Below are 24978 nucleotides of genomic sequence, written 5' to 3'. Positions count from 1 at the left end.
TGAGAACCAAATGAAGAGAGAAAATATCTTGGGCTGGCTCATTTTTAACTCAGGACTCTTTGGTTCTCACAATATTAACTAACATTACCATTCCCATTACCATAACATAGCACTATCACTTCACTGTCTTCTAAATTTGCCTGAAGAAAAAAAAATCTTGGTTATTGTTAAAAGCATAAATTCTGCTCATCAAACAGAATTGGCTAAATCAGACTTTCTCAGGGTAAATACTTTATAATCTGCATGTTTGACAGAAACCCCAGGCAATTCTTATTATTAGGAAAGATTGGGAAATAATGATTAACTGTTTCATTTTATTTGAAATGTATCTGAGCAACCATCTGAAGTAGGAGTTATGAGATAGATGATACCTCAATTATTACAAATGAGAAAATTGACACTCAGAGACATTTAATACCTTAGTGAAGGTCACACAGCTAAAAAGTGGCAGAGCTAGATCTGAAACCCACATATTCTGGCTCAATTTTTTTTTTTTTTTGAAACAGGGTCTCACTTTATCGATGCAGGCTAGAGTACAGTGGCACAATTTCAGCTCACTGCAGCCTCGACCTCCTGGGCTCAAATGATCCTCCCACCTCATCCACCTGAATAGCTGGGACTACAGGCATGCACCACCACACCTGGCTAATTTTTGTATTTTTGTAGAGATGGGTCTCACTATGCAGCCCAGGCTGGCCTCGAACTTCTGAGCTCAAGTGATGTGCCTGCCTCAGCCTCCCAAAGTGATAGCATTACAGGCGTGAGCCACCACACCCAGCCTATGGCTCAATTTTTTTTTAATACTTCTCCACCAAATGCTGAACCACTTGTTATACTGCTAATCACATGGAAGCTACTCAAGATAAAGGCTCTGGACAAAATTGCATAGTAAAACATAACCTTCTCTCATCACTTACTGAGGGTCTGTACTATCCACTGGTTCTCCTGTTCCTTGCACAGAAGATTCCTGGAAACCTCTGACAAGCTGAAGCATTCCATTAAAATCTCCTACTAGGACGACTCTTGTTTCCTCTTGAAGGGCCCAGGCTCCAATGTTATCTTCCCTTGTCCAGCCTCCTCTTTCCTCTGCACTCATTCTTCCAGGCAGAGGCTGAAATGTAAGATGCAAAAATCACTGAGTATTTAATGAACTAAAACTAGAAAACTGGACTCTCTCTGTGGCCTGAGGCAAAACATTCTTTGTGTTGTCCATGTGAATTACTTAATCTGATCAGAGACTCTACAGCTACAAGAATTTAAGAGTCAAACCCCTTATTTTAGAAGAAAAGAAACTAAAATGCTGAAAGGTAATTTAGTAATTCAAATGGAATTGTAAACCTAAAATGTGTAAGGTAATATGTATGAGCATATACTGTCTTTCTTTGTCCCTTTTGTAAGTTGAGCCCTCCTTTTCCTAACCCACGCTGATCACAAAATAGCTCTTTCTCTTTTTGATACCACTTCTCCAGGCCAAACTTTTCCCTGAATACTTTATATACATTATTTCACTGAACTTCAAAGCAACCTTTCAAACAAAATGATTTACATGTTAGAAACCTGTTACTTTTTGTAAACACAAGAATAGGATCAAGACAAGATTCACATTTAGATATTTTTAAATTCCAAAACATGTCCCTCCTCCCCTTCTCAAATAGTGGTCACTTCTCAATCTCCGCTTTTCTTATTTTTAAATAAATTTTATTGTTTATATTTAAGGTATGCAACATGTTACAGGATACATATAGATAGTAAAAAGGTTAGTAGAGTGAAGCAAATTAACATATCCATCATCTCACACAGTTATTCATTATTTTTTGTTTTTGTGGCAAGAGCAGCTAAAATCTACTCATTTAGCATGAATCTCACATACAGTACAATTTTATTACCTATAGTGCCCATGTTGTACATTAGATCTCTAGACTTGTTCATCATGCACATTTGCTGCTTTGTATCCTCTGGCCTACACCTCCCCATTTACTCTCCAACCATCACCCCGGTAATCATTGTTTTATTCTTTGTCTCTGTATATTTGACTTTTTTAAAGATTCATCATATAAGTGGTATCATGTAGTATTTGTCATTCTGTGTTTGACTTGTTTCACTTAGCATAATGTCCTCCAGGCTCATCCATGTTGTGACAAATGGCAGGATCCCATTCTTTTTTAGAGCTGTATAATATTCCATTGCATATATGTACCACAGTTTCTTTATCCATTCATCCATTGATGAACACTTAGGTTATTTTCACTTTCCAAAATGCAAAATGCTTCCAAAAATAGTTAAAATAAGTATATGCTAGAAAACAATGCTCTTGTGTACAAAGCTAAATAATAATTAATAGTAAAGGTAATAGATAAAGGGTAACAGATTCATGATGTAAAGAAGGCTCAGTGGGCCAGAACAATTAACCAAAATCAACCAGATGAAATGTTAACCTACCACACATGTCTAAATTTAGGTATAGAGCAGATACACAGATACTAGATAAAAAATGCTAATGGGCCAGGCACAGTGGCTCATGCCTATAATCCCAGCACTTTGGGAAGCCAAGGCAGAAGGACTGCTTGAGGCCAGAAGTTAGAGACCAGATTGGGCAATGTAGTGAGACCCCGTTTCTATAAAACATAAAAAGAAATTAGCCAGGTGTGATGGTGTGCCACTGTAGTCCCAGCTACTGAGGAAGCTGAAGTGAGAGGATAGCTTGAGGCCAAGAGTTTGAGGTTCAGTGAACCATAAACACACCACTGTACTCCAGCCTGGGTGAAAGAGCCAGATGCTATCTCAAAAACAAAACAAAAGCATCCTAATGTGATTGTGCAGCTGTCAAAATGTATTAAATTCATCGTTTTTCAGGTGCTTTTTTAGGCCCTGGAAATACAGCACATAATATTTCAGAAACTTATGTTTCAGTATGCAAGTGAGGGATGTGATAAACAAATAAAGCCAATAAGAAAAACCTAAGAATGCTAATTTCAGGAACTGATTAGGTCAATAAAAAGGATAAAATAAGGTAATGTAATAACAAGTGACTGAGAGGTCTCCTTTAGCTATAGTGACCAGAGAAGGCCTTTGGTAAGAAGGTACTATTTACATTAAATCCTGAATAAGGAGCAGGCAGCTATGCAAACATGTAGAAGGAAGAAAATGGTTCAATCAGAAGAAACAGTAAGTGCAAAGGCTTTGCAATGGAAAAGACCTTGCTATGTTCAAGGGACAGAAAGAATGCCAAAGTGATGTTGTCTCATAAATAACTGAGAGAATGAATATAGATAAACAGAAGCCAGATCACAAAAGGCCTTGTAGGTTACAGTAAGATTTCATTCTAGATGTAATATGAGGCCATTGCAGAGTCTGACATTGAATAAGGACATGCATTTCAAAATATCACCAAGGCTGCTTTGTGGAGAATAATCTATAGGATGATGAGAGTGGATGCAGAGAGATATGAGGGGAGGTTCTTGCTAGAGTTCCATAAGGAATGATGGCTTTGGGGACTATTGTAGAGTAATAGAGATAGTGAGAACTGGTTGAATTTTGTTATATTTTGCCAGAAGAGGTGGCAGAACTTACCCAATGGATTGAGACTAGATTATGAAAGAAAAATAAGAATCAAGAATTATTAACACCTAGATTTGTAGCCTGATCATCTAAGTGGTAATGGCATTAGCATTTCTTGAGGTAATGGGATTGCTTTGAACTAAGTTGGAAAACGACAATTGATAGTTCTTCTTTGGCCATGTTCAATTGGAGATACCTATTAAATATTCTTCTTTTTTTTTTTTTTTTTTGAGACAGAGTCTCACTGTGTCGCCCAGGCTGGAGTGCAGTGATGCAATCATGGCTTAACCCCTGGGCTCAAGCAATCCTCCCACCTCAGCCTCCTGAGCAGCTGGGACAATAGGTATGTGCCACCATACCCAGCTAATTTTTTTCTTTTTCTTTTTCTTTTTCTTTTTCTTTTTTTTTGTAGAGACAGAATCTCACTATGTTGCCCAGGGTGGTCTCAATCTCCTAGGCTCAAATGATCCTCCTGCCACAGGCTCCCAAAGTGCTGGGAATACAGGCATGAGCTACTAGGCCTGCCCCCTATTAAATATTCTAGTAGTGATTATTTGGCTATGTTAGCTGGTTATGTTAGACTTGCATGCTGGGGAAATATTCAGATGGAGTTATCTTAAAAGTTCAACAAAATACAAATAGTATTAACATGGAACTGTGAAAGAAAATTTGAAAAACGCAGTTACTGAAGTAAGAACGAAACCAGGAGGGCATGGTGTCCTGGAAGGAAAACAAAAATACATTTCAAGATGGACGGAATCATCAATTACATTAAATACTGTAGACGGCACTAGCAAGGTAATGGAGAACTATTAGCCACAGGAAGATGTAGATTAACAGTGAGCTTGTTAAGAACTATTTACATACATTTATGGGGTCCAAAGTCTAATTGGAATGGTTGGAAAATAAAATGCAAGGTAAGTATATGGAGACTACAAATGTAAGAAACTACTTTCATGATTTTTTTTCCATGAATAGGATCAGAGAAATAGGACTCTAACTGCAAGATTATATGAGGGTAAGAAAAAATATTTTTAAAGATGGTTTGAAAGAACCAGGAAGGAGTGGAAATGTGGTGATTCAGGACAGAAAGTGTTTAATTGCAGAAATTAAATTCTTAAGATAGTAATAGTGGATTAAATTTGTGGCAAAAGCTAACTTGGCCTTAAGTTGGAACATCATTTTTACTATAATGAGAGAAACTACAATAAGGGAAACTATAATAAGGGAACTGATACAGTAGGGTAGTCGAATTTTTGGTGCAGTTGAAGTAATTATCTTCTAATTCTATTTACTGTATGCAAGATCATCAGCTCAGACATTATGTGGCTGTAGACACTAAAGATCTGACAAAAAGGCATGAAATTGTTACTTCAGAAAGTGACTAAGTGAATTTAATAGGAACGTTTAGCAGAACTGTCTCATTGTGGAGACTGCTTTTGATACAGTGGACATAAATGTAAAGTAAGTCCGATCAGTGACTCTTCTCTAAATTTTAAGATACTTGTTAAATACAAAATAAAATGGTAGTGAGCTTAATCAAGGTTCTGGATATTCCAGGTGAATAGAATTTCAGGAGAGAGAGAATAGAGAATTCATAAGGTCTGTAAGGGATCACATAGCTGGACTAAATCGGGTGTTCTCCTGAAAGTTATGACTGGGAGTGATTAACCGATAGTGAAAAGGTATTAAGACAAATGGAATACAAATTTTCATGTGTTTTGAGGATGGTTGGAATAAAAATATTGAAGTAAATAAGCTGAAAGAAGAAAAGTTGATAAAGATTGAAATATTTGAAACTAACATTTTGGGAGTAGTATAGTTATAGGTAATGACAAGATCATTCCTGGATGGTCAAGAGAGATAGGAGGAAGATGTTGGAAACAATTATTTAAAGGTTCTAAGAATGTAGGAGGTGTATGTATCATCAATATGCATGAGGAAATCTTTAAAAAGTCATACCTGTGGAAAGAGAGACAAGAGCTAGGTATCCTCTGAGAGGAGGAGGTAAAGACAGTGTCTATAGATGGCAGTAATGGAATTGGGAGCTAAAAAAGTCTGATGGTTGAACCTGACAAAAAGCTAGTGTTTTAAAGGAGAAGGGGAAGAAATGGTTCTGAAGTGGGGATACAGAATAGAAAAGACACTTGAGTTATACAGAGTGTAGAAGAAAAAACAGCCTCCATTCAAGGGGTTATACAGATGTATTTTCAGTACAGCCACATTTCAGTTAAGCAAGAACATAAAGTGATCATTCAAAGAAGGGGTTGAGAACAGAATGGAGTATGCTTGTGACAGTGATTCCAAAAGGTACTGAAGGATTTGAAAATGGTGGAGGGTTAGGTGTTAAGATCTGATCAGTAAATGTAAACAATTGTAGGGGGATAATCATTTGTATTATGCCTTATGGTATTGAAACTTGGATTTCTGTTGATATCCACGGGTAGAAGCACAGTGGATTAATTCTAGAAATCAGAAAAGGGATTGAATAGCCTAAAGTGGCTGTTCATGGCCCTTGGGGAAGCATCAACGCAGCAAAACATGGAATCACTAGAGACTGAGATTCAGTTTTGCCCCTGAGTAAAGAAGCTGACTTGCAAAAGCACAGAGGTGATTGGATGACACAATTTCAGTCGAGAAATATATGAAAGATGTGAAGGTTCTAACTGACTATCAGATCAATAAAAGCTGAAAACATGACTCCAGTAAAGAAGACAAACAATATATTCTTTGATTGTGTCAATAAAAATTCACTGCCCCGCCAAAGTGAATATACCCACTGGCTGATGTACTGTATCCAGGACACCAAGGATAATTCTGGGCTTTATTCTTAAAGAATAACATCGGTAAGTGGGAGTCAATCTCCAGATCCCTAACATGCGGTGGAAATCAGGAAGTCGTCAAGACATGCAGAATGAGAAACAGGTCATCAGTGCCTTGAACAAGCCATGTATCGATAAGTAGAAAGTACTACTTCCATAGATATAGGCGTCTGGACCCTTCATGATATCTTAGGACCCTTTAAGCATATAAAGGACAAATTGCTTGGGAAATCTGATCTCTCCTTTTACAATGATCTTAATAAAAATGTAACCTGTGGGCCTTATGTTTCAGAATAATCTAGGAAGGTTATTAAAAAGTGTATGCTCCTGGGTCCTTTGTCAAACCCATCCAATCACACCGAGAATGGATCCAGAAATCCGTATGTTTTAACATGCACAGGGAATCTCAGATCATTAACGTACTAATAATAGGAGGCATTTGACAGGTGGTCAGTTTGGTATCCTGTGCCATGCTAGATAACAGCTAGGCTTATCTTGGCTCACTGAAATATCCCAGGGCCCAAATCATGCCTGGCACATAGTGAGTACTCAAATATTTGGTGAATTAATGACTGAAGAAATGAATGATTTCTCTAATCTTGATTTAAGCCCTCTGTCCTCTCAACTACAACTCAGGATATTGCTATCAATTAAACACCTCTGTTTCTCAGCCTTTACCCAGACACCTCCTCACCAAATTTACCTGTTCCAAAGTCTTTCTATGATTGAGCTCCTGCCGATTTAATCTTCTTCTAATTCACTCTTATCTTTAAATTCTGACCCTCGTATTATAAGCTAACTAATAAGTAAGGGTGAACCTTTTCATTCAATTGTCAACTTTGATGCTTGGTTAGGACAGTCTCACCTGGCCTGAGAAGTCCTCAGAGCTTCAATCAAGCCCATCATGGTTAAATATGGCCATGTCAATACCACTTCTGGCAGAGCTAGAAATATGATTTGCCAAGGCTTAATGTGGTCATTCATTTCAAATAGTTGAAGAACAAGCCCATGAAAAAGAAAATAGAGTTATTCTGAGTTTCTCTAAGACAGATCTAAGATTAGCAGGAATAAGTTATAGAAAGATTTTGATCCAAAATAAAGAACAATCTAAAATTAATCTTTCTACTATGATATCAATTGCCCAAAAGTAGCCAGCTCTCTTTTACTAAGAAAATTCAAGTCAAAGCAAAATAATTTATCTGGAATAGAATCATAAAACTTGAAATGATTTAGATACCAATTCAATATACTATTCCAACCTCCATTCTATAAGTGAAATCTAAGGTCCAGAAAAATTGAGACATATCTAAATGCATATAGCTTATTTTTTTTTTTTTTTTTTTTTTTGAGACGGAGTCTTGCTCTGTCACCCAGGCTGGAGTGCAGTGGCATGATCTCGGCTCACTGCAAGCTCCACCTCCCAGGTTCACGCCATTCTCCTGCCTCAGCCTCTCCGAGTAGCTGGGACTACAGGCGTCCGCCACCACACCCGGCTAATATTTTGTATTTTTTAGTAGAGACGGGGTTTCACCGTGGTCTCGATCTCCTGACCTCGTGATCCACCCGCCTCGGCCTCCCAAAGTGCTGGGATTATAAGCGTGCCCGGCCTGGCTTTAATAAGCTAAATGCATATAGCTTATTAAAGCCAGGCCGGGCACACTTATAATCCCAGCACTTTGGGAGGCCGAGGCGGGTGGATCACCTGAGGTCAGAGGTTCAAAACTAGTCTGGCCAACATGTCTGGCCAACATGGCAAAACTGTGTCTCTACTAAAAACAGAAAATTAGTCGGGTGTGGTGGCACATGCCTGTAATCCCAGCTACTTGGGAGGCTGAGGCAGGAGAATTGCTTGAACTTGGGAGGCAGACGTTGCAGTGAGCCGAGATTGCGCCCTGCACTCCAGCATGGGCAACAAGAGTGAAACTCCATCTTAAAATAAAATAAATCCAGTGGTAGGAACATAGCCTGGCCTGAGGGCTTTGTCCATATATCTACTCAAATTGTAGAAGCAATACCTGCTTTGATTTATATGACTCCAAATGTCTTGTCTAAATTCCAGGACTTAGGACTCTGTATTTTGAACTCATCTTTTTTCCTTCTTTTTTGCTTATATCCAGAATTTTATAGTTAATTAATTTTTCATGGAAATGAAGTGACTCATGACTCTTGATTTGCATATTTGCAAATTGAAGAAAAAATAAAAAACAAATCTGCCTGAAAACAGCATATGACAACCTGTTATTTACTGACAAAATGTATCTCTCTTTCTCTCTTTTTTTAAGGTGAAATAAATTAAATGGCATCCACTGTCTTGTTGTGTGTAACATGATCCTCCCCTTGGGCTTGAGAATACGACTTTTCCAATGGTAGAAAAAGGAAATAACATTTACGGAATGTCTGCTTGCTAGGTGCTTCATATATGTAATCACATCTAATTTCATTTAATCCACACAATATCTCTGTGAAATGGTTATTATAGCCATTTTACAGATGAGGAAATTGGATCTAAAATGGTTCAGTGCCATGCTTAAAGCACTGTAGTTAGTATATGGTAGAAGATGTGAAATTAGATCTTAGGGGACCAACTGTTCTGATTAGCCTAAGACTGAGGAGTTTCCTAGGACATGAGACTTTCAATGTTAAACTTGGAAAAGTCAGGCAAATTGAGATAATTGCTCACCTTGGTTAGTCCTAAATCCAGGGAAAAGTGAAGAAAGTTCTCTCCTAAGACCACCAAATGCCAGTGACACAATTTTTTTTTGGTGGGGGGAGGTAAGGGTGTAGTTTTGATATGACATGTTAAGACATGCAGATTTCTGGATCCATTCTCTGTGATTTTGATTGAACAGGTCTAGCATGAGACTCCAGAACACATACTGTTAATATCTTCCTAAATTATTCTGACACACACTGCTCCTAGGTGACATTTTTAGAAAGCTTTTTTAAGAAAGAGAGACTTCCCAAGGAGTCTCTCTTGTATACTCTTACAGGGTCCTACTACATCCAGAGGAGCCTAGCACTTGTATCTGCTAGCATCATTAGTAATATCTGATTTAAAGACAATCATCATTCTGGAGGCCTCTGTTCACATGTGTTTGGCAGGAAGCAGATAACTAGTCTTTTCCTTAAGAGAAGATCCAAAGCCATTTTACAGCCTTTGTAGCCAAAGACCACGACTTAGGGACACCAAACAAGCACTGTCAGCATTACTCAGGCATTGGAATGATCTCATCAACCCAGTAGTTCTCAAACTCCAGGTGTATAAGAAGCACGTGGGGATCAGTACAACATGGATATTCTTGTACTTTATATTCTAAGAGTCTGATTTAATTGCTCTGAAGTAAAATTTAGGAATATGCAATTTACACATTCTTTTCTCCCTGCCAGGTGACTTGGCTATCTTCTTGATTCTTTGTCTGTGTTACGGATTCATAAACTTACATTCATTCTTTGCTTATTGTGTACCCAACACAATATTAAATCCTGGCTCATGGAGGGAGATTTGGAAAACACTAAATTGTATTAAACAAATCATAAACTTTTTAAATAATTTTTAACTTAGAGGACAACGTATTCGATCATACTCCTGCCTTTTGTTTATTTATTTTCTCTTTTGCTGACAAAATATCCATTTTGAAACTGTCCAAAATAAAAGCATCTGCATGGGAAAAAAAAGTACACTAGACATTTTACTGATTTCTTCTCTTTGTCATTCATATTTCAGTGCTAAGTTTCTAAAGTCTCTTAGGCAGAACAGTTTTAAATTCCATACAAGGTAAATTGGGCAAATTCCATTTCAGAATTGCAGTTGTGTTGACACACAGTAATCTTATTAGCAATAAAAGGATATTACCTATAATTGAATAGCTCTGCAATTAAAAAATTTCAGAGCCAGGGAACACCATCATTCTTCCATTTTACATTTGTTTTTACCCACAGCAGGAAAATGTTTGAATTATCAACAAAACTATTAGCATGTTCTTGCTCTACTAAATGAAAAAATAACTTCATAAAAAACTGTTTCACCCAGAATAAATATTAACTACAGTTCATGCAGATAAGCTTAATTTAGCAATTAGGACTGTGTTGTACTCTTAGTCTGATAAATAAAGTCTGCATTTATTTTATGCAACATAACATCTATGTCACCCCAAAATCTAATCAGGTGCAATTCTGTGTTGGCAATAAAGGCCCAGCTTCCATTTATTTAAACAAATACATCTGTGTGAAAAATAATTATTCATCTGCGCAAGTTATATTTGGTGTTTTCATGACAACTGTATAATTGGGTCATTCTAATATTATAATGCAGGTACACACACACACACACACGCACATGCACAATTTCTTTTAAAATGGATTTAGGTACATTCTAGGGCTCAACATCACCCATGGAACAAATTACATTAAAATTACAATTAACTTCCGCTCAACTGTCAGCAGAAATCGATGTTGCTGTGTACATATTGCCTCTTCCTCACTTTTATTAAGCCCCTTTCAATTATGAGGGAACATAAATTAGAAGGATGTTGCTATGTCATCTGCAGTATTAAAATGTACAGGAACATTGACCCTAGCCTCTAGAGATTATGTGAAAAGCCATTTATATGCATAGCTGTACAAATTGCCTGAGTTTAATGCTAAATTCTGTGGAAAATCATCTTTGCTGCTCTGCATCTGAGGAAGGACAAGGTTTAAATATTTAATGTGTTCCCTTACCAGACAAGCCCAGTCAGCAGTGAATTAGTGAACTGGTCAGTACAGAGAGCTCTTTTTGGGAGTGACAAGTTTTTGCCTTTAAATGCAGGAAATGACCTGAGTTCACACTTAGCTGAAAACAGTAGCCAAGAGGAAAGCACGCTGGGCTCATGCACATTGCCTTCGCTAATGCTGTCTTCCATCACATGATTTTCAGACTGATTCTGAGGGTTCTGCCTCTAGCCTGTTCTTCAACATTGGTCACAACAGTGTCCCTTTCCTCCTTTCATGTATCAGACATTTCTTCATAGATATGGACTGATCTGGAAAACATGTTTCAGGCATATTACCGAAAGAGCATCACCACTTCATGTTGTATGTGTGTGGTGGTGGGGAGGGGAGCAAAATCAACCTGTTCACTGATGGAAGCCTTATGTCAGAGTGTGGCTGTGAGGGTAATTGCCATCGTTCAAATCCCATGTGATCATGTATCACCTGACTCTGCCAATTTACTTATCTTCATATAACTCGGCTTTCTCATCTGTAACAATTAAGAAAATTTATTTTTATTTTCAAAAAATGAAGATTGTAACATTTCCACAGGAATTTTTTAGGGTAAGAGACTTAGTAAGTGAAATATATTATTTATTTTTAAAGTTAGCAATTTTCCAAAGTGACTATAACTTGAGTTGCGACTTATTCTTAAAATAGCACACGCAATCTTCTTTACAGTGAGCAGAAACCTGTCTCCTCATTACCTTACCTTACCCAGGTATCTTATTGTACCTTTTGCCTTATTGAGACTCTCAAGAGACAGAATTAGTTGCCCAAGAGCTAGTGAGATTCTTGTCATAGATGATGTTCAAATGGAAGCTGGTAGCAATGTTGTAGAGAGCATTCAAGCTTTGAAAGTAGTTACATCAAGACAACTCTAAACTGGAAGGTTAGAGGAGACAAAATTGGCAATGGAGTGGGGAGTGTGAAAGTCCAAGTCAGGTATCAGAATCACTGGGGAACATTTTCAAAATGTTCATCTTGGGGGATAAGGAGAAGGGTAAAGGAGTTATATATTTCTCCTAAACTAGCCCTCTTCCCCAACCCTGTTTTGAAAATTACTAGATCAACGGTACCCAAACCTGGCTGATCACTTGAATCATTCAGGTTGAGTGACATCTTGAGTCAGAACTAGAGATATTTGTCTAGATTGAAGAGTCTCAGCCCCGCACACATTAGAGTCAGCTGGAGAAGGGGCTTTCAAAAACACTGATAGTTAGGCCTCCCCCAAGATTTGTATATCAAGATGCATCTCCCAAAATGTAAATACAAAGAGAATAGTAATAATAATATCAGTTCTCACTAGTCTACTAAATAAGTTCATTCAGCTCTAAACAGCCACAGTGGCAGTGATTTGGGAAGTTTAATTAATTTGAGTAAGTTTACATGGCAGATTACAGGCCAAGGTAGGACTGAAGTCCTGTTCTTCACACTCTTGAATTAGTTCTGTTTTTACTTTATCATCATCAAATAGTTTTCCAGGTTATTTGGTGCCCAATCCTGTTTACACTAACAGACCATGCTCCTTCTCTTAAAAGCATTCCACAACAAAGATTAGCTATTAGTAATAGCTTTAAGCCAACTTTTAACTTCTAATACCTTCAGACCTGAGACTCTTTAGGTTTGCTTTTGTTGACAAATTGTAGTTGTGAAGGACTGGTGACTAGTTGGAGTTTAGTGAACTTCTCATGAACTACAATGCTTTGATTGCCCTTATAGTAATTTCATATGCAATAATTCTTAATGCAAAGAAAATCAACTTACCTGTTTTTTTTTTTAAAAAAAGAGGCGACATCGCCGCTAACTCAAAAACAAATCAGATTTCTTTTTTTTAAATATAAAGGGCAATGAGAATTGTTTATATTTCATTTTTTAAAATAATTTCAGATTTTATTTTAGATTTTGGGGTACATATGCATGTTTGTTTCATGGGTATGTTGTGTGATACAGAATTTTAATATCTAGAGTGCTAAAATTGAGTTTGATATTTCTAAATTTCTTTCATCGACAATTAAAGTGGTTGTCATGCTGAAAAATATATCCAACTTCCACTTTCAGGAAGATGGCATAGGCATACTTTTCCTCATTCCTCCCACTAAAATCTTTGTTTTTAGATAAAACAAACAGAGAAGACTCTGAAAGATAAGGAAGAGAAGGAAGACTGGCTAGGGACTCAAGGCCTGAAAAGTGACTCCATGGTAAATTATCTGGATTTTTTTTTTTTTTTTGTCTCACATATCCCAACTTGAAGGTAAAGAAGTCAGTAACCAGGAAACATCAAAAGGCACAGATCAAAAGAGACATGCACAAAAGCCTAATCTCTCTAGCCAAAGGCCCAGAAAAGGGCAGCCTAGCAAGACAATAAATTGCTCTACTCTAGCCAAATAGCACAGAATACAAAACTGTAGCCCTGCTCATACCCACACCAGGAAAGGTCAAATGGGAAGTCTAGAATTTCACCTTCACCAAACTATAATGACGCACACCAAATGTTGCCCCTGCCTTGTTGTGGGATTGTATCAGAAAAGTAAAATAGACATCTGAGACCTTGATCCTTGCTAGATTGTAACAAGGGCCCACCACTGCGATGTCAGTAGAGACCCCTCAGGGAGCCTGAACTTCTTCCTTCATGTGGTAGCAACAAGATGACCCTTATCTCTCTTCTCAGATGTCTCATAGAGATAGGGTCTTACCAATCCTAGTGTTCAGGAGACCATTCCTCCCCATGATCTCAATGGAGGCCATGTGAGGAGCAGTAGTTATGTGCTTACCCCTCAGAAAGCAACCAGTGGAGGGTTAGAAGAGAGCCAGGACACTCAGTGAAGAGAAGTACCTCCTCAAGTGTCAACAGAGGCTGATTGGCAGACATAGAACTCAACCTCTACATGGAGGTGAACTTCCCTTTCCTCTGGTAGAGCAACAGCAGTGGAAGCCAGATAAAACAGAAGCTTTAAAGAAGATTCCAGTCTCATAACACAACAACAGCAACAAAATGTCTAGATTTCAACTAAAAATAACTCATCATGCCAAGAACCAGGAGTATCTCAAATTGATGAAAATAATAATAATAATAATAATGCCATATTAGATTTCTAGGGCTGCCATAACAAATACCAAAGACCTTCAAAACTTTCTCCTCTATGTAAGCAATGAAATCACTGGTAAACTAAATCAATATGTTTAGAACTCTGGAAAGCAACCAATAGCTTACAATAACAGTGAAAATCAGCAGCTTGCCAATCACTGAAAGGGGCAGAACAGGGTTGGGGCTCTTTCAATGCCTCATTTCTAGAGATTGCCATTATACTCATTTGATAATTCCTTGGAAGACTCCATTCACAAAACTTTCCTAATTTAACCTAACTCATAATTCACCAGTGTACAAAGCCTTTTCTGTTAGTATGTTTGTCAAAAACAATCACAGAAAATTATTTAACATTGCAGCTGTCTGAAGCACTGAGTAAAAATGGACAAATAATAGGCTAATGAGAGAGTTCAAAAGAAGAAATCTTGAAAATGAGTTGTCTATAGGGGTCTTTGAAAAGCTATGACATATTCCTGGGAATCAAAATGCTGTGTGCATGTGTAGGGTCGTATGCACAATTAGGACAGACTAGAGAAGAATCCAAGCTCTCACATCTAGCTAAACTTGCTGTGTAAGCAGGAAGTAAAGGGTAATGCAGACTTGTATAATATCTGGTTAGGTATTAAAGACATGTGACAACACACATTTCAGCAGAGTGAGACTTATTGGCTTCAGCCATTTCAAGAATTTCCATTGAATCATTAAGACTTTAGTGATTACATATGACAAAGAAACTGCAGAAATAGTTTAGAAAAGTTACCAAATAAACAACATACAGCAACATCAACACACACTGTGGGACCAAGGGGAAGTAAGGAGAACCTGACTTCCAGCATTTACCTTTATATTATTTTAAATATATAATTTTCAATAAAAATTTATGAGACATATAAAGAAACAAGAAAGTGTAGCCAGTACACAGGTAGGGGGCAGGTATCAATGGTAACTCTGCCTTATGAAGACCAGACATTGACATTTTAAAAATTCATTGACTAAATTTTTGTGCAGTCCAGACATACTAGACAAAAATTTTAAATGAACTGTTTAAGTATGTTCAAGAACTAATGAAAACTATGTTGAAGGAACTGAAGAAATGTGTGATTATGTTGCCTCACCAAATAGATAATATAAATAAAGACAGAAGAAAGACCCAAATAAAAATTCTGGAGTTTAAATGTCTAATGATTTCTATTAAAAATTTACTAGAGGTGCTCAGAGAAGATGTAAATAGTAGAAGAATGAGTGAGCAAACTTAAAGATTGTTCAATTAAGGTTATCTAGTCTGAGGAAAAGAAAGAAAAAAAATGAATGAAGAAAAATGAACACAGCTTCAGACACCTGTAGGGGACCTTAGGTATGGCAACATAGGCATAATCAGAGTCCCAGAAGGAGAGAGTGAACTAGTGTAATGAATATTTGAGGGAATAATCACCACAGCTTCCCAAATTTGATTTTAAAAAACATCAATTTATACATTCAATAGGTTCAGCAAATCCAGATAGGATAAGCTTAAAGAGATCCATACCTGGATACATTATAGTCAAATTGCCAAAGACAAAGAGAACCTTAAAAGTGGCAAGAGGAGTGACACATTTTATTTAGGCAATCCACAATAAGATCAGTGGCTGATTTTTCATCAGATACCATAAGGGCCAGCAGGCAGTTGGATGATATATTCAAGGGTGCTAAAAGAGAGATCATCAACCAGTAATTTTATAGCCAGAAAATTACTCTTTAAAAGTAAATACTAAGACATTATCAGATACTCAGACAATAACAGAGAATTTTTTTTTTTGAGACGGAGTCTCGCTCTGTCGCCCAGGCTGGAGTGCAGTGGCGTAATCTCGGCTCACTGCAAGCTCCGCCTCCTGGGTTCACGCCATTCTCCTGCCTCAGCCTCCCAAATAGCTGGGACTACAGGTGCCCGCTACCACGCCTGGCTAATTTTTTGTATTTTTTTTTTAGTAGAGACGGGGTTTCATCGTGTTAGCCAGGATGGTCTTGATCTCCTGACCTCGTGATCCACCCGCCTTGGCCTCCCAAAGTGCTGGGATTACAGGCGTGAGCCACCGCGCCAGGCCAACAGAGAAATTTTTGATAGAATACTAACTCAACAGGAAATACTAAAGAGAATCTTTCAGGTTGAAAGAAGAGTATATCAGACAATAATTAGAATCAACATGAAGAAATACAAACCTATTAAAGATACCTACTAGGTAAATATAAAAGACATTATAAAGGTATTTTTATTTTTTACTCTGTTTTTCCTCCTGTCTAATTTAAACAACACCCATTAAAATCTGTTTTGATGGGCACACAACGTATAAAGATCTGATTTTTATGAAAATAGCACCAAAGAATGGGAACAAAACAGAAAGATACGTATATAGGCTTTTTATACTATTGAATTTATGTTTGTTTTAATCCAAACTAGATTGTTATCAATTAAGATATTAATTGTAATCCCAGAGCAAAGCAATCACTAAGATTATAACTGTAAAATACATAGTAAAATAAATGATAAGGAAATCAGTGGTAAGCTATAATATATCTATTTGACATGCAAAAATTGTAAGAGAACAAAGAAACAAAAAAGACATAAGCCATATAGAAAACAAATAGTAAAATGGCAGACATGAATCTTACCTTGCAAGTCATTATAATAAATGTAAGTGAATTGAACACTCCACATAAAATGTACAGACTGGGAAAACAGACTTAAAAATCATCCAACTATGTGGTATCTACATTAGAGACACTTTATATCCAAAGACACAAATAGATTGAAAGTAAAAGGATGGAAATTATATGCCATATGAACAGTAACAAAAACATGCTGGAATGACTACATTAATATGAGACAAAATAGATTTTAAAACAAAAATTTTTATAGAGACAAGAATATTTTATAATAATAAAAGGACTAATCCATTAAGAAGATATAATGATTATAAACACATAGGAAACTGATAATGGAGGCTGAAAATACATGAAATATGAGCTGAAAGAACTGAATAGAGAAATAGAGAATTCTATAATAAGTACTTCTAGACTACAGTACTTCACTTTGAATAATAGAAAAACCAGCAGGAAAATCAATGAGACAATAAAAGATATGAACAATACTATAAAACAAGTAGAACTAACAAATAACTATGAGACACTACACTCAACAACAGGAGAATATACATTCTTCTCAAGTGCTGATGTTACATTCCCTAGAATAGATCATATGTTAGGCCATAAAACATATCTCAAGAAAATTTAAAATATTAAAATCATACAAAGTATGTTCTCTGAGAACCCTGAAATAAAACTAAATGTCAATAAGAAATAGAAATATGTAAATTAAGCAACACACAAATAACCAATAAGTCAAAGAACAAATCACAAGGGAAATTAGGAAATATTTTGAGATAAATGAAAACAAAAACATAAAATATATTAATTTATGTAATACAGGTAAATGATGCATAGAAAACACATTATCATTTTAAACACCTATATTAAAAGAAATAAGAAAAATCTCAACTCAAAAGCCTAATATCCCACCCTAAGAAACTAGAAAAATAAGGGCAAACTAAATCCTAAGAAAACAAAATTCTGGAAGTAATAAAGATCACAATGAAATTCAATGAGAGTAAGAACATAAAAACAATTTTAAAAACTAGTCAAAACAAAGGTTGGTTCTTTGAAAAGATCAACAAAATTAACAAATCTTTAGACCAACTAAGATGAAAGAATAAAGACTCATATTACTAAAATCAAGGACAGAGGAGAAATTACTAACTAAATTACAGAAATAAAAATAATCATAAGAAAATATGATAAACAATTTTTGTCAATAAATTTGCATAAATTTCTAAAACTTGCTAAAATTTATAAAAAAGATGCAAACTACTAAAACTGATTCAAGAAGAAATGGATTATGTAAATGGATTTATAGCATGTAAAAATATTTATTTAATAATCAAAGCACAAAAAAGCCCAGGAACAGATGTTTCATGGATGAAATCTACCAAATGTTTAAAGAATATTTAATGACAATCCTTTGCAAACTCTTCTAGCTACTACAACAATGACAAAAATAGAAGTGCAGGAAATACTTTCCGAGACACTTTATAAGACCAGTATTATATTGACTACAAAATCAGAGAATAAGATCCCAAGAATATTATAGACTTTTATCCCTTATGATTATAGCTTCAAAAATTATTGACAAAACAAACTGAACCAACAATACATAAAAAAGAAACAAGACCAAGTGAGATTTATCCACAGAGAGCAAGACTTGTTCAACATATAAAAATCAATTGATATAATATGCTTTATTAAATGCATAAAGGTCAAAAGCCACATGATCAGCTCAAAAGACATAGAAAACCAAAACTGTTCACACTAAGATGAAGAACAAGACAAAGCTGTCCACTCCTGATTCTTCTAATCAACATTGTAATGGAGTTTCCAGCTAGGGCAAATGGTCAAGAAAAATAAATAAAAGGCATCCAGATTGAAAAAGAAGTAAAATTATCTCTACTTGCAGTTTACTTGATCTTGAATATGGAAAATCTTAAGGCATCTACCAAAGAAGTTATTAAATCTAATAAACAAATTCAGCAAGGTATTGGGATACAAGATTATATTTAACACTCCATTGTATTTCTATACACTAGCAATAAACAACCCAAAACAAAATTATAATAACAATTATATTTATAATAGCATCAAAAATAAAATATTTAGGAATAACTTTTAATTTAAAATTTATACACTAAAAATTATAAAATATAATTTAAAAAAATAAATAAGACCCAATAAATGAAAAGACATCTATATTCATGAGTTAAAAAAATCAATGTTATTAAGATTTAGTACTCTCCAAATTGATCTATATTTTTCAAAAAACCATATCAAAATCCCTCCTGGTTTTTTTTTTAGAAATTGATAAGCTGAATCTAAAATTCATAAGGAAATGCAAGCGACTCAGAATAGCCAAAACAATCTTAAAAAATATGAACAAAGTCAAAGGACTTATACTTCCTGATTTCAAAACTTACTACAAAGCTACACTAATCAAGACTATGAGGCACTTACATGACAGTAGAAAAATAGATCAATGGAATAGAATTAAGAGTCTAGAAATGAGGTCATATGTTTATGCTCAATAGATTTTTGACAATTGTGCCGAGACAATTCAAGAGGAAGGAATAGCCTTTTAAGCAAATGGTACAAAGATAAGTGGGTAGCCACATGTGAAAGAATGAAGTCAAACTACTGTTTCATACCATGTCCAAAAATTAAATCATAATGGATCAAGGACACAAATGGAAAAGATAAAATTGTAAAACTCTTAGAAGAAAACATAGGTTTATATCTTTGTGATGTTGGATTAGGTAATAATTTGTTTTTTAAAAAATAACAAGTTTTATTATCATTACTGAAGATTGCAACATGAATTTCCTTATTTAGTCCTAGATCTGGAAATATAATCAAATACAATTAGAATAAACAATATCACTTAACTATTAATGTTTGTGATGAAGTTTCAGATCATATAATTAGGTAATAATTTCTCACATATGACATCTAAAGTATAATCAACCAAAGAAAAATAAATTGGATATAATCAAAATTAAATATGTTTGTACTTCAAAGGCACTATCAAAAATTATAAAGGCAAAAAATATAGAAAATATATACATATCATAAATTTGATAAGGATCTAATAACCAGAATATGTAAAAAGATAAATAACCCAATTAAAAATAAATGAAGGATTTCAATAGAAATTTATTCTAAGATGCTACACAGATGACTAATAAGCACATAAAAAAATGCTCAAAACAGTAATTAGGAAAATGCCAATCGAAACCACAATGAGATACATTTTTATGCCTATTAGTATGGCTATATTAAGCAAAACAGGCAGTAATAAACATTGGTGGCAACGTGGAGAAATAGGAACCCTCAAACACTAACTGTGGAAATGTAAAAAGTGTCCACTTTGGAAAATAGTTTGACAGTTCCGAAAATGCTAAACATCAAGTTTCCATACAAACCAGCATTCCTTGGTCGGCATAATGTTCAGACATCTATTCTCATGTTTTCATTTTCTCTTTCCATGATATTGAGAATTGATATTTATTAAGATGTTTCTGTATATCAAGTACTATTTAAATCACTTTATAAGTATTAATGATTCAACTCTACAACAGCTCTAAATATAGAAGTGTTTTTAATAAACATTTTACGTTAATGGAACCAAGCAATAGAAGGGTTAGTTAACTTGCCTAAGATCATATAACTAATAAGTTTAACAGCTTAATTATAATCCCAGGGTCTTTGACTCCAAAGACTAAATTATTACTTAAAAGAGGGACTCTGGTTCCAAAATGGTGGCATAGAAGCAAGCTGAATTTACTCTTCCCCACAGAAAACTGAAAACAAATATACAGCATAAAAATTATCACCAACACTATCCCTGAACTCAAATATGAGGATGAGACAACTCCCAGGGTCACAGAGACATAAAAATGTCCAAGCAGACGGTCAGAGAATCAGACTTCCATAGCTGCAATTCCCCTTTCCTCAATCTACCCAGCACCAAGCATGTAAAAGATATCCCTCCAAATCACAGTTTCCATACTGGAAAACTTAGATGAGGTAGACAATCAGCTTCTTCACCATCTTGCATTCCCTTGCTGCGGAACTGTATCTGCCTTAACTCATAGGGAGCATTGGGAGCACCTGAAAGGAGAAAGCCGTCTGAGAGCAAAAGACAAAGGAAGGAGGCAGGACTACCATCCACATCCCTGGAAACTCTGTTCTATAACAAAACAGATGCCATATCAGAATAGCTCTTCAGCATCACTATGCAGATTTGTTCACAGGTCCCCTGACAAAAATCCTTAGCCAGGCTTCCCACACCACAGAAGTATCCCGCTTTGGATCCTCCTTCCACCCCATTCAAGATGGGTAGTTATCTGATTGTTTATTAGAACTGAAGCAAACCTGGGATTAAGGCTCCACATAGTGTCAAAAATGAGGTAGCAACCTAGTGGGAAATAAAGGAAAGAAAGAAAGAAAATCAACAGATAAGTTATAAAGAATTTGTAAGCAAACATAATAAAAAACAGAACAAGCCAGAAAGAGAAGACTAAATAACTAATCCTTCAATGCAAAGACCTACATGTATATTCACAAGAAACAACAGCAAACATGGAATCATGACCTCAAGGACATCAAATTGGATTAAAAAAAAAAAAATCATCCAGAGGTCAGCAACTTCAAGGATTCAAGGAACATCAGCCCACAAAGGTTAGAAAGAACCAGTGCAAGCAACTGGTTCTTGTAACTGGTTCAGCAACTCAAAAAGCCAGAATGACTTCTTACCTCCAAACAACCGCATTAGTTCTCCAGCCATGGTTCCTAACAAGCCAAGATGGCTGAAATGACAGAAACAGAATTCAGAATATGGATAGGAATGAAGATCATCAACATATAACAGAAAGTTGAAGGCCAATCCAGGGAATCTAAGGATTACAGTCAAATGATATAGGAGCTGTTAGACAAAATGGCCTTTATAAAAAAGAATCAAGCTGATCTCATAGAGCTGACAAATGCCCTACAAGAATTTCATAGTCCAATAGCAAGTATTAACAGCAGAATTGACCAGCCTGAGGAAGGAATCTCACAGCTTGAAGACTGACTCTCTGAAATAACTCAGTTAAAGAAAATTAAAGGAAAAAAACAATAAAGAAGAATAAACAAAACCTCCAAGAAATACAGGATTATGTAAAGAGACTCAAACTATGACTCATTGCTGTGCCTGAGATAGAGGGAGAGAAACCAAGAAACTTGGAAAACATATTTCAGGATGTCGCCTATGAAAATTTCCCTAACCTTGCTAGAGAGGCCAACATTTACATTCAGGAAATGTAGAAAACCCCTGACAAATACTTCACAAGAAGACCATCCCCAAGACACACAGTAGTCAGTTTCTCTAAGGCTGAAATGAAAGACAAAATGTTAAAGGCAGCTAGAGAGAAGGGGCAGGTCACCTACAAAGGGAACCTCCTCAAGCTAACAGCACACTTATCAGCAGAGGCCCTGCAAACCAGAAGACATCTGGGATCCGAATTCAACATTTTTAAAGAAAAGAATTTTCAACAAAGAATTTCATACCTGGCCAAACTAAGCTTTATAAGCAAAGGAGAAATAAGATCCTTTTCAGAGAAGCCCATGCTAAGAGAATTCATTACCACCAGACCTGGCTTACAAGAGGTCCTGAAGGCAGCACTGAATATGGAAAGAGGAAAGACTGTTACCAGCCACTACAAAAACATATTTAAGTGCATAGACCAGTCACACTATAAAACAACCATACAAACAAGTGTGCATAATAACCAGCTTACAACATGATGGCAGGATCAAATCCACACATATCAATATCAACCTTGAATGCAAATGGGCTAAATGTCCCCATTTAAAAGGCACAGAGTGGCAAATTGGAAAGAAGCAAAACCCCAAGGTATGCTGTCTTAAAAGACCCATCTTACATGTAGTGACATTCATAGGCTCAAAGTAAAGGGATGGAGAAAAATCTAACAAGAAAATGGAAAACAGATCAAAGCAGGGATTGCTATTCTAAATCAGACAAAACAGACTTTAAACTAACAAAGTTCAAAAAAGACAAAGACATTACAAAACGGAAAAGGGCTCAATTGAACAAGATGATCTAACAATACTGAATATATACACACTCAACACAGGAGCACCCAGATACAGAAAGTGACTTCTTAGAGACCTATGAAAAGATTTAGATAACCACACAATAATCGTGGGATCTTTTAAAATCCCAGTGACAGTATTAGCTAGATCATTGAGGAAGAAAACTAACAAAGTATTCAGGACCTGAACTCAACACTTGACAAAATAGACCTATTAGACATCTACAGAACTCTCCAGCCCAAAACAACAGAATATACATTCTCACCTGCACATGGCACACATTCTAAACTAAACTACACAATCGGGCATATAACAACCCTCAGCAGATTAAAAAAACAAACAAACAAACAAAATCATACCAACCACACTGTTTACCCATAATGCACTAAAAATAGAAATCAATGCTAAGAAAATCACTCAAAACATTGAATTAAACTAAACAATCTGCTCCTGAATGATTCCTGGGTAAATAATGAAATTAAGGCAGAAATCAAGATATTCTTTAAAGCGAAAGAGAAAAAAGTTACAACATACCAGAATCTGAGACATAGTGAAAACAGTGTTAAGTGGGAAGTTTATATCACTAAACACCCCCGTCAAGAAGTTATTATAGAAAGATCTCAAATTAACAACCTAGCATCACATCTAGAGGAAGCAGAGAAACAAGAGCAAACCAACCCCGAAGCTAGAAGAAGACAAGAAATAACAGAAATTAGAGCTGATTTAAAGAAAACTGTGATTTAAAAAACCACACACACACACACACACACAAAAATCAATGAATCCAGAAGCTGTTTTGTGAAACAATAAGATACATAGACCTCCAGCTAGACTAAGAGACAAGATCCAAGTAAACACAATCAGAACAGAAATGATGAAGGGATGTTACCACTGACCCCACAGAAATACAAAAAACAACAACAACAAAAAAAAAAACCTCAGAGACTGTTATGAACACCTCTATGCACACAAGCTAGAAAACCGAGAAGAAATGGATAAATTCCTGGAAACATATAACCTCCCAAGATGGAATCAGGAAGAGATTGAATCCCTAAACAGACCAATAATGGTTTCCAAAATTAAGTAAGCATTAAAAAGCTTGCCAGGTCGGGCTCAGTGACTCATGCCTGCAATCTGAGATCTTTAAAGGCTGAGGCAGGTGGATCACTAGAACCTTGGACTTTGACAGTAGTGTGGGCAACAGGGCAAAACCCCGTCTCTATAAAAAATACAAAAATTAGCCAGACATGGTAGCACATGCCTGTAGTCCCAGTTACTCTGGAGGCTGAGGTGGCATGATCACTTAAGCCTGGGAAGCAGAGGTTGCAATGGGCCAAGATCATGTCACTGCACTCCAGCCTGCATGAAAGTATGAGACTCTGTCTCTCAAAAAAATTTTTTAAAAAGCCTACCTGCTGGGCACAATAACTCACACCTGTAATCCTTTTGGGGGGCAGAGGCAGGCAGAACACTTGAGGTCTGGAGTTCAAGACCAGCCTGGCCAACATGGTGAAACCCTGTCTCTACTAAAAATACAAAAATTAGCTGGGCATGGTGGCAGGTACCTGTAATCCCAGCACTTTGGGAGGCCGAGGTGGGTGGATCACAAGGTCAGGAGTTTAAGACCAGCCTGGCCAATATGGTGAAACCCTGCCTCCACTAAAAATACAAAAAAAAAAAAAAAAAAAAAAAATTGGCTGGGCATGGTGATGCATACCTGTAATCCCAGCTACTCAGGAGGCTGAGGCAGGAGAATTGCTTGAACCCAGGAAGCAGAGGTTGCAGTGAGCCAAGATCGTGCCACTGCACTCCAGCCTGGGCGACAGAGGGAGACTCCATCTCAAAAAAAGAAAAAAAAAAAAAGGAAAAGCCTACCAACCAGAAAAAACCCAACAGGCAGATTCACAGCCAACTCCTAGCAGATGTATAAAGAAAAGCTGGTACCATTCCTACTGTAACTATTCCAAAAAATCGAAGAGAAAGAACTGTTTCCTAACTCATTCTGTAAGGCCAGCATCATCCTGATACCAA

The 24978-nt window shown here is 36.2% G+C and overlaps 1 long non-coding RNA gene across 1 annotated transcript in view; it reads right to left on the bottom strand.

Annotated features, from left to right (window-relative positions):
* Positions 1-930: 930 nt before the first annotated feature.
* Positions 931-24978, bottom strand: part of LOC129491498 (uncharacterized) — a 70366-nt gene continuing 46318 nt past the window's right edge. The window contains exon 3 of the long non-coding RNA XR_010114139.1: positions 931-1111. This is a non-coding gene — a long non-coding RNA (uncharacterized lncRNA). The remainder of the gene's footprint in view (positions 1112-24978) is intronic.

This window comes from Symphalangus syndactylus, chromosome 10 (assembly GCF_028878055.3).
Source record: "Symphalangus syndactylus isolate Jambi chromosome 10, NHGRI_mSymSyn1-v2.1_pri, whole genome shotgun sequence".
NCBI lineage: Eukaryota > Metazoa > Chordata > Mammalia > Primates > Hylobatidae > Symphalangus > Symphalangus syndactylus.
Note: the sequence above shows the minus strand (reverse complement) of the source record. Positions and strands in the feature narration are given on the sequence as shown.